General features: G+C 49.1%; 1 protein-coding gene across 2 annotated transcripts in view; it reads left to right on the plus strand.

Moving 5' to 3' along the window:
* Positions 1-13,257, plus strand: part of LOC119179936 (2-Hydroxyacid oxidase 1) — a 61,098-nt gene that overhangs the window by 18,976 nt on the left and 28,865 nt on the right. Inside the window, exon 2 of one of the 2 annotated variants that reach the window (XM_075869422.1) lies at positions 9,509-9,592. The exons of the other annotated variant lie outside the window; for it this stretch is intronic. The gene's annotated coding sequence lies outside the window, so the exon portion shown is untranslated. The remainder of the gene's footprint in view (positions 1-9,508; positions 9,593-13,257) is intronic. 2 annotated transcript variants of the gene reach the window in all.

Here is a 13,257-nt window from a genome sequence, read left to right on the forward strand (position 1 = left end):
CGAAGTAAAGACGTCTAACGAATGCAAACTTTTTGCCAGCCTAGCCCCTGCTGACTGGATGTGCCATCTGCTGCCTCAGGTGCCAGCGTACGCAAACGTCAATATCAACACTCGCGTGAACCATGTAATCAAAACAAAAGACAGCCAAAACTGGAGACAGTAGCATACGCTGATCAATGATCGAATTTTCCCGGATCAACGATCGCTGCACTTGCCGAAAATGCGCAGCTGGTCCGGTGGTGTTCACTCCGGCCTATCGGTCGGACGCCTCGCAGTCTGTAATTGCTAACGCTGACTCACGCTGCCTGAAATTGCTTTGACCACTTTCAGGTGAGAGATTTACGCCATTTTTTTCGGGTCAATCAAAAGAACTCCCTCGTTAATTCACTTGTTATCTGCGATGTAAAAAACTGTTGAAGGCCTACGCTGCTCAGTGTGGAAGTAACGACATAGCCCACTTCCATCTTCCGAATGAGACACTGGTATAGTTCGTATTAGAGAAAAAAAAAGAATAACAAACAACACGCGGACTGTAATTGCATACGCCTTACATGTAATGTGATAGTTGGAGGAAAAAAATAAAACTTTTAGGCCATAGTGAGCTCTCTGGCAGATCATACTGACCATCATGTGCAAGTCCCGGAGCTAAGAATGACGTCATTTTATTACCTGAGGTGCAACAAAAAGCACGAAAAAATTGATGACAGTAGGATACAGTATTTACAACAACAAATCCCAACTAACAAGGACATTTGTTTTTTTAAAAAGCATTTTTAATGTGCCCTAACAAAGCTTCTTTTGCCCATCTTCTAATTTTTGTCGTCAGGATAATAGAAATACTTCAGGATTTTTTTTCCTCCCAGCCTTTTTCTGAATTTATTTTCTTTCTCTCCAGGATTTTTTTATTCCGGAACTTCTAACAGTGAAGGTGTTCTAGCAAGGCGCAAATCGTGTGGAGTGTGTGACTTTGTGCGATAACTTTTATAATAAACGAGAACATGCCAACCAACTTGGGGGCATGCCACTGTTTTCCGCCACGTCCTGGCCTGCGAAAACTTTAAGGACGAATATAGTGAGAGTGAAAAAGAGGAAGAAAGAGAAACAGAGACTCTATATATATATATATATATATATATATATATATATACATATATTGTTAAGACGTTTATTGGCGGACACTCGTTGATTAATCACGACAGCGACAGTCAATGCGGGGACCGACTCTCTGCACGAGCTGCTCTTCTTCTAATGAAAAGGGCGACCCACTAGAAGGCACTCGAGAGGACGACCCACTGTTCGAAGGCTTTGCCACAACTACCCCGGGTACGAGAAGGGAGCCGCTTGGCGACCTAAAAGGTGGTTACAATGAGCGGGTCATGGTAGGCCTTGAGGCGCTCCACGTTAACAATGTTGCGTCCTCGACGGCGCATGTCCGAAGATGGTTCGATTGGTTCAATCAAGTAGTTGACAGGAGAAGTGCGTTTGACGACACGGTAGGGGCCTTCGTATTTGGGCAATAGTTTTGAAGATAGGCCAGTTGCAGTGGTAGGGATTGAGAGCCAAACGAGCGCTCCAGGGAGGAACGTGGGCGCAGTAGTGCTGGCGTCAGCGCGAATGCTTTTTTGCCGCTCTTGATCGTGCGCAGTAAAGGTCTTTGCAAGCTCTCGACACTCTTCAGCAAGCTTGGCTGTAGCAGAAATAGGCGCCCACTCAGACGGATCTGGCCTGTACGGAAGTATCGTGTCGATGGTGTGCGACGGGTGCCTTCCATATAATAAAAAGAAAGGTGAAAAGCCAGTAGTGCTCTGAGGGGCGGTATTATATGCGTAGGTGACGAAGGGTAGAATGTAATCCCAATTTGTGTGATCGGCGGCGACGTACTTGGAGAGCATGTCGCCGAGCGTATGGTTGAAGCGTTCGGTGAGGCCATTTGTCAGCGGGTGGTAAGCAGCAATTTTGCGGTGAACAATGTTGCACTCTTTAAGAATGGCTTCAACGACTTCAGACAGGAAGACGCGGCCTCGGTCACTGAGCAGTTTCTGGGGTGGACCGTGTCGCAAAATGAATCGTTGGAGCAGAAAGGAGGCCACATCGCTCGCTGTAGCCGCGGGGAGTGCGGCCGTTTCGGCGTATCGCGTGAGGTGGTCCACAGCGACAATGGCCCAGCGGTTACCAGCCGACGTCAGTGGAAGTGGCCCATACAAATCGATGCCAACGCGCGCAAAGGGCCTGGCAGGGCAAGGTAGAGGTTGCAGACCTGCCGGTGATAGGTGCGTTGAAGCTTTTCGGCGCTGACAATCTATGCAGGAGCGAACGAATTTCTGCACGTAGCGGTACATGCCGCGCCAAAAGTACCGTTGGTGAATGCGGTGGTAAGTCTTTGATACCCCGGAGTGCGCACATTGCGGATCGGAATGAAAAAACTCGCATATATCAGAGCGCGTACTGCGAGGTCTGACTAGTAGCCACTGGCGGCCGTCACCGTTGTAATTGCACCTGTGGAGGAGGTCGTCGCGAATGGCGAAACGGTAGGCTTGACGACGCAACGCGCGAGTGGCTGGAGTGGATGGATCAGCCAGCAAGTCGATCAGTGAGGCGATCCATGGATTCTTGCGCTGTTCAGTAGCAATGGTATGAATGCTAATGGAAGAAATAACAAGGTGAGACGCGGAGTTGAGGGCGTTGTCGTCAGGCAAGGGAGAGCGTGACAGGGCGTCGGCGTCAGCATGTTGCCTTCCATTGCGGTACAGCACGCGGATATCATAGTCTTGCAGGTGAAGTGCCCACCGGGCGAGACGGCCTGAGGGATCTTTCAATGACGACAACCAGCATAGTGTGTGATGGTCAGTAACGACATCAAATGGGCGACCATACAAATAAGGTCGGAACTTCGTAAGGGCCCCGACGATTGCCAAACATTTCTTCTCGGTGACGGTGTAATTAGTCTCGGCCTTAGTAAGCGTACGGCTTGCATACGCCACGACATATTCCGGGAACCCTGGTTTGCGCTGCGCAAGGACAGCGCCAAGGCCGACATCACTGGCATCCGTGTGTACCTCTGTAGGGGCCGTAGGGTCGTAGTGGCGGAGTATGGGAGGCGACGTCAACAAACGACGGAGCGTTGTGAAAGCGTCGTCACACTGTGATGACCACGAATGGAGAGGCCCATTACTTCCAAGGAGCTTCGTCAGCGGCGATATGATAGTAGCGAAGTTTCGAATGAAGCGCTGAAAGTAGGAACACAGCCCTACGAAACTGCGCAGTTCCTTGACGAATGTTGGCTTGGGGAACTCGGACACGGCCCGAAGCTTAGCTGGATCAGGGAGAATTCCGTCCTTGGACACAACGTAGCCGAGTATTGTCAGCTGCCGAGCTGCAAATCTGCACTTCTTTAGGTTCAGTTGCAGACTGGCGTCACTCAGACGCGTTAAAACATGCCGTAGGCGCTGAAGATGCGTCGAGAAGTCCGGAGCGAAAACGACGACGTCATCGAGGTAGCACAGGCACGTGTGCCATTTCAGGTCACGCAGAACAGTATCCATCATGCGCTCAAAGGTGGCGGGCGCGTTGCACAGCCCAAACGGCATGACGTTGAATTCGTACAAGCCGTCGGGAGTGACAAAAGCGGTCTTCGGTCGAGCGTCCTCAGCCATAGGTACTTGATTCTGCTCCTTGCAGGCTGCCAATAGCGTCATCTACCCGCGGTAGTGGGTACACGTCCTTACGAGTGATCTTGTTGAGGCGTCGGTAGTCCACACAGAACCGCACAGAACCGTCCTTCTTCATGACGAGAACGACAGGAGATGCCCAGGGGCTGCTAGAGGGGCGAATAACATCGCGGCAAAGCATGTCGTCGACTTGCTCGTTGATTACACGGCGTTCTGTGGGAGATACGCGATATGGACGCTGTCTCAGTGGTGGCTGTGTGCCTGTGTCGATGCGATGCGTAATGGTGGATGTGCGGCCGAGAGAAGGTTGGGCGACATCAAAAGAAGACCGGAATTCTTCCAACAGGCCCAGAAGCTGGGAACGCTGGCCTGGCGTAAGGTTGTCGGGAACGGAGGGACCGAATACATCATCGGATGATGAAGCAGATGTCGAAACAGCACTAAGCGTACTGGAACTTGAGCAGCGCATGTCATCGGGTTGATCCATAACTTGTTCCATAACTTGTTCGTCTTCGATGGGTTCCACGCTGCCGAGACATTCCCCTCGCACCAACGTAACGCTGTACGGGGATGAGTTCACTACAAAAATATTGGTGCTGCCGTGAGTGAGTTGCACGGTCGCGAAAGGAACCAGCAAGCCTTTTCTGATGAAAACACGATGAGATGGCGAGAGGAGTGCAGCGGTGTCAGAAAGGCTTGCGCAGTAGACCGACACCGTCGCGGACGAGTTTGCAGGCACTTGGGTGTCATCTCTGACGAGTAACTTGCTTGCGGCAGATGGACTGCCGGCCGGGTGTCAAAGAAGAGAATTGGGTGAGTTCTATTTCTGCTGGTGCGCAATGAATGACGGCGTCATGGCGGGAGAGAAAATCCCATCCTAGGATGACGTCGTGAGAGCATGAAGGAATTATGATGAATTTGACCGCATACATCACGTCCTGAATCATAAGGCGGGCTGTGCACATCGCCGTAGGGTGAATTCTTTGGGCGCTGGCTGTACGGAGGGAGAGTCCGGAGAGTGGCGAGGTCACTTTGCGCAGTAATCGGCTAAGTTTTGCGTCCATGACTGATACGGCGGCTCAGTATCTACAAGGGCAGATGCACGAACGCCATCCACAAGTACGTCTATCACGTTCGATGGGCTTTTCTGAGGGCTTCCGCAGTTCGACAGCGTCGCAGCCCTTGCCTCGTGGACTGCGACGACTAGTTTTCCTGGTCGCCCTCGAGTGGACGTGGCCGCATCGGCGACAGTGAGCGACGTCGCGGAGATGGTGAACGGCGGGTAGACGGAGCGGGGCGGGACGACGGTGACATAGATGGCGGTTGGTCATAAGAGCGGCTTGATTGGCTGGGAAAGTTCGAGGCGACCTGTGGTTGCTGCACACGATTGCAATAACGTGCTACATGACCGACGCGACCGCAAGCAAAGCAGATGGGGCGATTGTCAGCAGTGCGCCATCTGTTCGCGGGTCCCATCCATGTCGCAGAACGCGTTGGGCGAGCCGGCTGCTGATATGAGTGCATGGTGGGCGGCACTCGGGGCACGTGGGTGACGTCGGCGTATGTAGGCGACACAGTTTCTCCGAAGGCGTGGGGCCTCGTGGTGGTTTCGGTGTAACTTACAGGGCAATCCACAGAAATCGGTGGGGGCGGCCTGGCTACAACTTGGGCGTAGCTGAGTGGCGCAGATACAGGAGGCGGCTGGTGGTATTCTGGAACTACCTGCGCGATTTCCTGCTGAATGGCTCGGCGGAGCGGAGGTACAAGTGTACTTGATGGCGGCTGAGCATGTTGCGGCGGAGCAAAAGCCAGTAAAGAGACCTGGCGGGCAACTTCCTCACGCACGAATGACTTGATTTCGGCGAGCAAGGTTGTGTGGTCAGGAACCGCTGACAAAGCCGAGAGACCAGCATCACGTGGTGGCGATCGACGGGTCATCAAGCGCTGCCGCCGCAGCTCGTCGTAACTTTGGCATAATGTAATGATTTCTGCCACAGTATGAGGGTTCTTGGCCAGAAGCATGGTGAAGGCATCGTCGGCGATGCCTTTTAGAACATTCGTGATTTTGTCAGCCTCTGAAATGTTCAGGTCGACTTTCTTGCACAAGTCAAGGATGTCCTCGATGTAACTTGTGAAGGACTCGCCAGTCTGCTGTGCTCGTTCACGTAAACGCTGTTCGGCTTGCAGTTTACGAACGGCAGGGCGGCCGAACACGTCAACGACAGCGGTCTTAAAAGCGGACCAAGTCGTGAAATCAGATGCGTGGTTATTGTACCACATTCCGGCCACGCCCGCAAGGTAGAAGAACAGGTTACCGAGTTTAGCTGCCTCATCCCAATGATTGGGGACGCTCACACGTTCGTACATGGCAAGCCAGTCCTCGACGTTGGTGCCATCCGCGCCGGTGAAGACAGGAGGGTCGCGGATGCGGGGGACACCGGGACATGGCGTCGGTGTAGGAGGGAGCGTTTGCTGAGCGGCGTCCTGGTGCATGGTAGAAGGCACGGTACGGGATCGAAGCTCGAAGGGCATCGAATGCGAACCAAAGATGTTTGAAGGGGACAGCACTCTCCACCAAATTGTTAAGACGTTTATTGGCGGACACTCGTTGATTAATCACGACAGCGACAGTCAATGCGGGGACCGACTCTCTGCACGAGCTGCTCTTCTTATGAAAAGGGCGACCCACTAGAAGGCACTCGAGAGGACGACCCACTGTTCGAAGGCTTTGCCACAATATATATATATATATATATATATATATATATATATATATATATATATATATATATATATATATATATATATTTATCAGGCAGGATCTGAACGCACTAACCTTGGCTATGAAAGTGGCGTCGTAACTACTGAACTATTCAAGCACTTTAATATTATTGTGATAGCAATTATATCAACATTCTCTGCTGAATTTTACTGCCGGCATCGGCGTTGACTTGGTCGTCGCCGTCACTCAACATATATGCATACATATCTATATACGTGGAAACGCAAAAAAAAGAAAAATCTAGGAAAAGACTACGGCACGCGGAATCGAACGCGGAACCTTTGAAACGTAAGTGCGAGGCGTTAACGAAGCACGTCCTCCAACGATCAAATGGCAAGTTATTCATATTTATCACTTGCAGCTGGTGACGGGCAACTGGAGAGGGGGGTGGCAACTATCCTATTTTCAACATCACCAGCAAGATGGTGCAACGATCACACGTCGCCACATCGTCACAACGCTGTGGCGTGAGTTCTCATCTCCCACGCGTATTTTGCCCCGCAGAAAAGAGGGGGGGGGGGAGGCGAACGCTCGGTCACACACCCTTAGCTCACGGTGGGGATGATTATACGTCATGGCTGGTCTTTGGCCGGAACAATTCTGCTGTAGTTACCGGGCACGCAAAGGTCACTGCAGTCGATGTACAGCCTCCGTTTGCAGAAAGCGCGTGCTTTTCAGACTTAGCAAACTAACAACTGAGACTCTTATTCGCGTTCATCTGTACCAGTGAGCGCGTTTCGTGTGTTATTTGTGCGTGAAAAACGCCGGCACGTTTCGATGTGCTTGCTATTCAGCGCGTGATCTTCCAAGTCGTTGCTATCGCGTTCATTGCTTAGCCCTTATGCCAAAGCTGTGACTTTTTTTTGTTTATAATAAGCATTCCCAACCATTCAAGTTATGTTCAAATTTCAGAAATGTATATTGAGACAGACACAATCGCAAATCAAACACAGACAACCATGTTAATGGATGACTAAGACGTTTGTATATGCTGCGTGTTTGAATTGTTAGTTTGTTGTAAGATGTTTTTTCGTTGAAAGTAGAAGTTCGGAATGTCTGTCAATTCGTTTTGCTCTCGAGCGGGGCTATGAAGATCAACAAGATGAGTTTATAAGCTATACCCTTTCCGCCTCATTAAGATGCCTACTCTTACGGTTTGCACGGCTGATTTTAGTCTTTTTTTAGTGTTCGCTGCACTACACCCGAGAGTAATATATCATCACAACAATCACTAAAATAATGATCGGTAAGCTCTTGTCTTTTTGAGCAATTTATAATTACGCCGCAGGAAATGCCGAGATATCGTAGCAGAGAAGAGCCTAGCCTTGTATAGAAATAAAAACAGCGTACCCCCCTCGCTCCCCTAGCAAGACTTTAAAATAGACCAGCTACACAGGGCAACCACACTTTTTTGTTGTTACGCACCCATGCCAACTAGCCCACCTCACTACTTTTTTCTTTGTTTTGTATAGTGCAGCAACGAGGCTCCTAAGCGAAGTAATGGTTGCAAAAATATATTAAAAAAAATCTTTTTTGAAGCATGATTCGTACCTGCGTACCTTATATACGAAGGCGACTGTTTTGACCACACGATTATCTAATTCACGCTAGCAAACCGTACTCAGCGCTGTATAACATAGCATATAGTATAGTACAAGTGTTTCACTGAGAAAAGAAATACTAGTATAGACTGAAGGGGGAGCAACGCTGGTTGTGTTGGTCGACGGGAAGTATACGGGTGGCGACGAGACCTTGCTTGGCGATGTCGAGCATTGCGTTATTTAGTGAAAAAAAGAAAACGCGCATTTTTAGCCACTCGTCCTGCATTAACTTTGACTAAGCACGTTCTTGAGACGTTTTAGCTCAGGGCACGCGTATTGTTTGGCTTGATTCAATATTTAACAAAAGCAAGTGCAGATTACAGATCTACCAACAATTCTGAAAACATCTTGAAGAGTTATTTTCATTCTCTTATATATTACCATCCTAAGTGATATTGTGAACATGTCGAACAATTACGTGCAATACGACTTCTGTGTCATGGAAGCTACGCATCTGCTTGCTGCATATGAGAACACAACTTAACAAAGAAAAAACGAGGTGGTGTAACAGCGAACACTAGGATTGCATAATGAACGAAAAAAAAACGTCCTGCGCAGGAGGAAATTACCGTAGACGGAATTCAACTGAAACTAATTTTCCGACACGTCTTCTGTGTCAATGAAGCAACTGGCACACTTTGAACTTCTTTGAAAAATATTCGTCCAGAAAGGGGCACTTAATGAGTGGTGCCGGGCCCCGCTGCGGTGGTCTAATGGCTAAGGCACTCGGCTGCTGACCCGCAGGTCGCGGGATCAAAGCCCGGCTACGGTGGCTGCATTTTCAATGGAGGCGGAAGTGCTGTAAATTCATAACATATCAAAGAGCGGTGCTGCACTGACAAATACAAGCCATTTTGTCGAAGCACCCACACATACGACATTCCAATGCTTATAGATTTCGGATGCTTTCAATCCTCTATCCTCCCCTGAACTTCTTTCCTTGTTTGACGGCGAGTATGAAGATAGGCTACCGAAATTAATTTCGCGATGCCTGTCCAAGACATTATCGTTCCAACACGTAAGAAACACACACACTACGCAAGAAAATTGGCGAAGCTTGTGTTAAGCTGCGCAAGTCCGGAAACTGCAGAACCGGACGCTTCTGAATAACCATCGGATTTCTTCTAGGTTACTTAGCAGCCTTAGCTGGGTGATGTAGGTTCTAGATTGCCTCTAGGCTGTTGCAAGCCTTTAACAAGGTCTCGCTTGGTTATTTTAAGACGATTCTCAGCGCTAAGAGGTTCGAGGTTGATTGATTGATTTGTGTGGTTTAACATCCCAAAACCACGATATAATTATGAGAGACGCCGTAGTGAAGGACTGCGGAAATTTCGACCATCTGGGGTCTTTAACGTGCACCCAAATCTGAGCAGAGGTTCAAGGTGGAGCACACGCCTCGGTCGTCCTACTCCGGAGACATAAAATGGCGCTGAAACAAGCTTTCCTGTCTCTCGCAGATCTACGAGCACGTCGTGCTTCGCCTTCCACCGTCTTCTCGCAGCCGACTTCACCCCACCGATGTGGTCGGTCGCCTCACCGAGGTACTCGGCTGCTGACACACAGATGGCGGGATCGAATCCCGGCTATGGCGGCTGTATTTTTGATGGAGGCGGGAATGCTGTAGGCCCATGTGCTTAGATTTCGGTGCCCGTTGAAGAGCTCCAGGTGGTCGAAATTTCCAGAGCCCCCCTCTACGCTCTCATATTCATATGGTGGCTTTGGGACGTTAAACCCTATCTATCGTCATAATTATTACCATCAATCGCAGCCGACTTCGTCTTTTGCGTTTCTTGCCGTTCTCTCGTTGTACGTACCCGGGCCTTCTGCTCATCGTCGTCCCTTCCCAGCCATCATCAATTGGCATAAATGTCACCTTTTTTATAAGAGCACCAGTGAAGAGTAGTAGAAAGTGTCCAATATCGGTAGCACTTACCCGTTTCTGATAGGGATGCATGGTAGATCCACGTGGGTGAAGGTACGCTTGCCAATGCACAGACCACTAGAGTGGCAGACCATGACCGGAATAAGATAACACTAATTTATTGAGCTGACCTGCGCTCGAAAAAAAGCTAACACGCGCCGCTCCGCGACGGTGAAAAACAGGACAGCGGGCCCGAATGGTGGCGGTGGTCTCTTATCTGCTTGTTGCGTCGCAGCACAACCAGCATCAGGGTGGCGCATGGCTGCACTTGATCAGATGCGTGAGGCTAGTAAAGAACACGATAATATAGGCCAGTTCACTTTTTTTAAATGAAAAGGGCAACACTTTTGTGCGATCAACTCACGAAGCATAATTTCCGAATCAGCTTCACTGTCTAAAGTTGAAAGCGCGGGAATATAGGCTTATCTCGGTGGGTAATGACTTACGTTTCGGTAGCACATGAACTTATGCCTTCTGACTTCAGTGTTGTTCTTATCAGCGTTATTTTTATTTGGGCATTGCCGTGCTATTCCGGTGCCGCCGTCGGCCATCTATCCGGATACTGCCGCGCTTCACCCGTATAGCACTCGTCCTGTTCACCACATCCACATCACATCACATCACATCACAAGACATGGAAGGCTGGTGCACACCGGCGACTAGCAGCGGTCGCGCGACCATTTGCGACTGGTCGCAAATAGTCGCGAACGGTCGCAAACGGTCGCAAAGCGACTGCTTTGACTAGTCGCTGTCTGACCGATTTTTCAGTTGCAAACCTGCTGGAACCAATCATCATCATCATCATCAGCCTGACTACGTCCACTGCATGACAAAGGCCTCTCCCATGCTCCACCAGTCAACCCGGTCCTGCGCTTGCTGCTGCCAATTTATACCCGCAAACTTCTTAATCTCATCTACCCACCTAACCTTCTGTCTCCCCCTAACCCGCTCCCCTTCTCTGGGAATCCAGTTAGTTACCCTTAATGACCAGCGGTTATCCTGTCCACGTGCTACATGCCCGGCCCTTGTCCATTTGCTCTTCTTTATTTCAGCTATGTTATCCTTAGCCCCCGTTTGTTCCCTAATCCTCTCTGCTCTCTTCTTGTCTCTTAAGGAACCAATCAGCGATGCTCAATTTTTGCTGTTTGTTTTTTCATTGAACTGGCAAGAACGGATAAAAACAAGAAATGCGACGTGCTCGGTTTGCTCCACTCACTCAGCTGAAGGCGATCGGCTGATCAGCGCCGGTCTCGGTAGTTCTCGCTGATAGCGAGATCCGGACGTGACTCTTCAGTTTTGCGACTTCCAGTCGCTCGCACGCTGCCTCTGCCGGTGTGAACATCAGTCGTTTTTTGGTCGCCAGTCACAAATGGTCGCGTGACCGCTGCTAGTCGCCGGTGTGCACCAGCCTTTACCGCACTGTCGAGATCTCTGCGATGACATTCCTACGATTTGCGTGTGAACTAAAGGTTGACGAACTATTGCCACGAAGCCATTTATATGATGTGAGGCGCTGTTGGTGCACCTACAGCCACTTCTGTTGATGGGGTCGAGCATACAACACACATAATTCTCGCCGCTACGCACGCAACAGAGCAGGCCGGTACAGAATTGCCAAATGGCGCTGCTACACTAAGACCAGGCCCAAATGAAAAGATATATTCACATCCGTGCCTGCTTACATATCAAACAACGTCCTCAAAGTAAACGCAAAACATAAATAACGCATTGTGCATATGCAGTAGGCAACTTAAGTAACACTGCAGATAGCGTAGAATTGTTCGAAATGATAATATGCTATAGATTTTTAGCAATCATGGAGATAAGCTCTCACATCTGTGCACCTTGACAAACAATATATTATACAAACTATAAGACTTACGAGTAATAAGTGACTATAGATGGAGGTTTCTATTGCCACACTTAGCCTCTTTCCGATGAAATGAAAGGGAGCGGGACGGAAGCGAAAGCACACAAACACACTAAAACGTCACAAACGTTCGATGAGGCGGGTCAATCGCAGGAAATTCAGGAAGGCCTCCGTCGCTTTTTGACGTGAAGCTCTGTCTTTCCGGTATTCCAAAATTAATTTTTCGGAAAGCGGCAGGTCGTGGAGGCGTGCAAACACTGCTGACAGGGACTGTCTCTGACAGTTGTACTGAGGGCACTGACACAAAATATGTTCGATGGTTTTGTCAGCGCCGCAATGATCCCACGCAGCACTGTCTGCCCATTCTACGCGGCAAACGAAGACGTTCGTAAAAGACACCCCAAGCCACATGCGACAGGGAACGGTTGTCTAAGATCTGGATAACCCTAATTCCCCAGTGCAGGGTAGCAAACCAGACACTTGCTTTCTGGTTAACCTCCTTGCTTTCTTAATACCATCTTTCTCTCTCTCTCTCTCTGGTGGAACTAGCTTTAGAAAATATGGTGAGATTTTCGGCCATACTATAAAAAATGTATTTTTAGAACACTCATACTTTACGTACGTGACACACTATCGTACTTCTTTTTGAGTGTCCCTCTAGATTTCTATAAGGAAAAGGGAAAGCTCAAATTTCACCACATTTGGCATTTTAATCATTTATCTGGTCAGAGCAGTCGCATACTGTGCGATTTGAGCTATCTTTATTATGTGGAGATCATCGTAGATCACTCATGTAATATACTTAGCCTACCTACAGATCATGCACAAAACAATCGGCTGACATAGAGTACGTTCAGTTCCACTTTTTGTATATTTATATTTACTCCCACAACCCACCAATGTGATACAACTGGTCTCCGAGAGTAAGCCAAAGAAGCAACTTAATCAGCCTTCTTGTTGTACAGTATTATAGCGATAGCATTTATATGGATACTCTCGGCTGAATTTCGCCGCCAGCTTCAGCGTTGGTGTCGATGTGGACGTCGGCGTCGATGTCATGCACCGTATATGTATACGTATCTATATATATATGAAAACGCAAGAAAGAAAAAAATCCTGGAAACAAGACTCCGGCACCCGAAAATGAAAGTGGTGCCTCCGCGTCGTAAATGCGAGGCGTTAACCACTGAGCCACCGAGAGGTACCTCCTTCAGCGTTCAAACAGCAAGCTATTTATATCTACCACTTGCCGCTGTTGGTGGGCATCTCGAGGGGAAAACTATCGTGTTTACATCACTATCAGCAAGATGTCGCAGTGCACGCGCGGCTGCTCCAATCTCCCACACGTACTTTGGCCCGCGTAAAGAACAAGGGGGTGTACTTTCAATCGCGCGCCCTTATCTTGCAGTGGGGAA

The sequence above is a fragment of the Rhipicephalus microplus genome, chromosome 7 (assembly GCF_043290135.1).
Source record: "Rhipicephalus microplus isolate Deutch F79 chromosome 7, USDA_Rmic, whole genome shotgun sequence".
NCBI classification, from domain to species: Eukaryota; Metazoa; Arthropoda; class Arachnida; order Ixodida; family Ixodidae; genus Rhipicephalus; species Rhipicephalus microplus.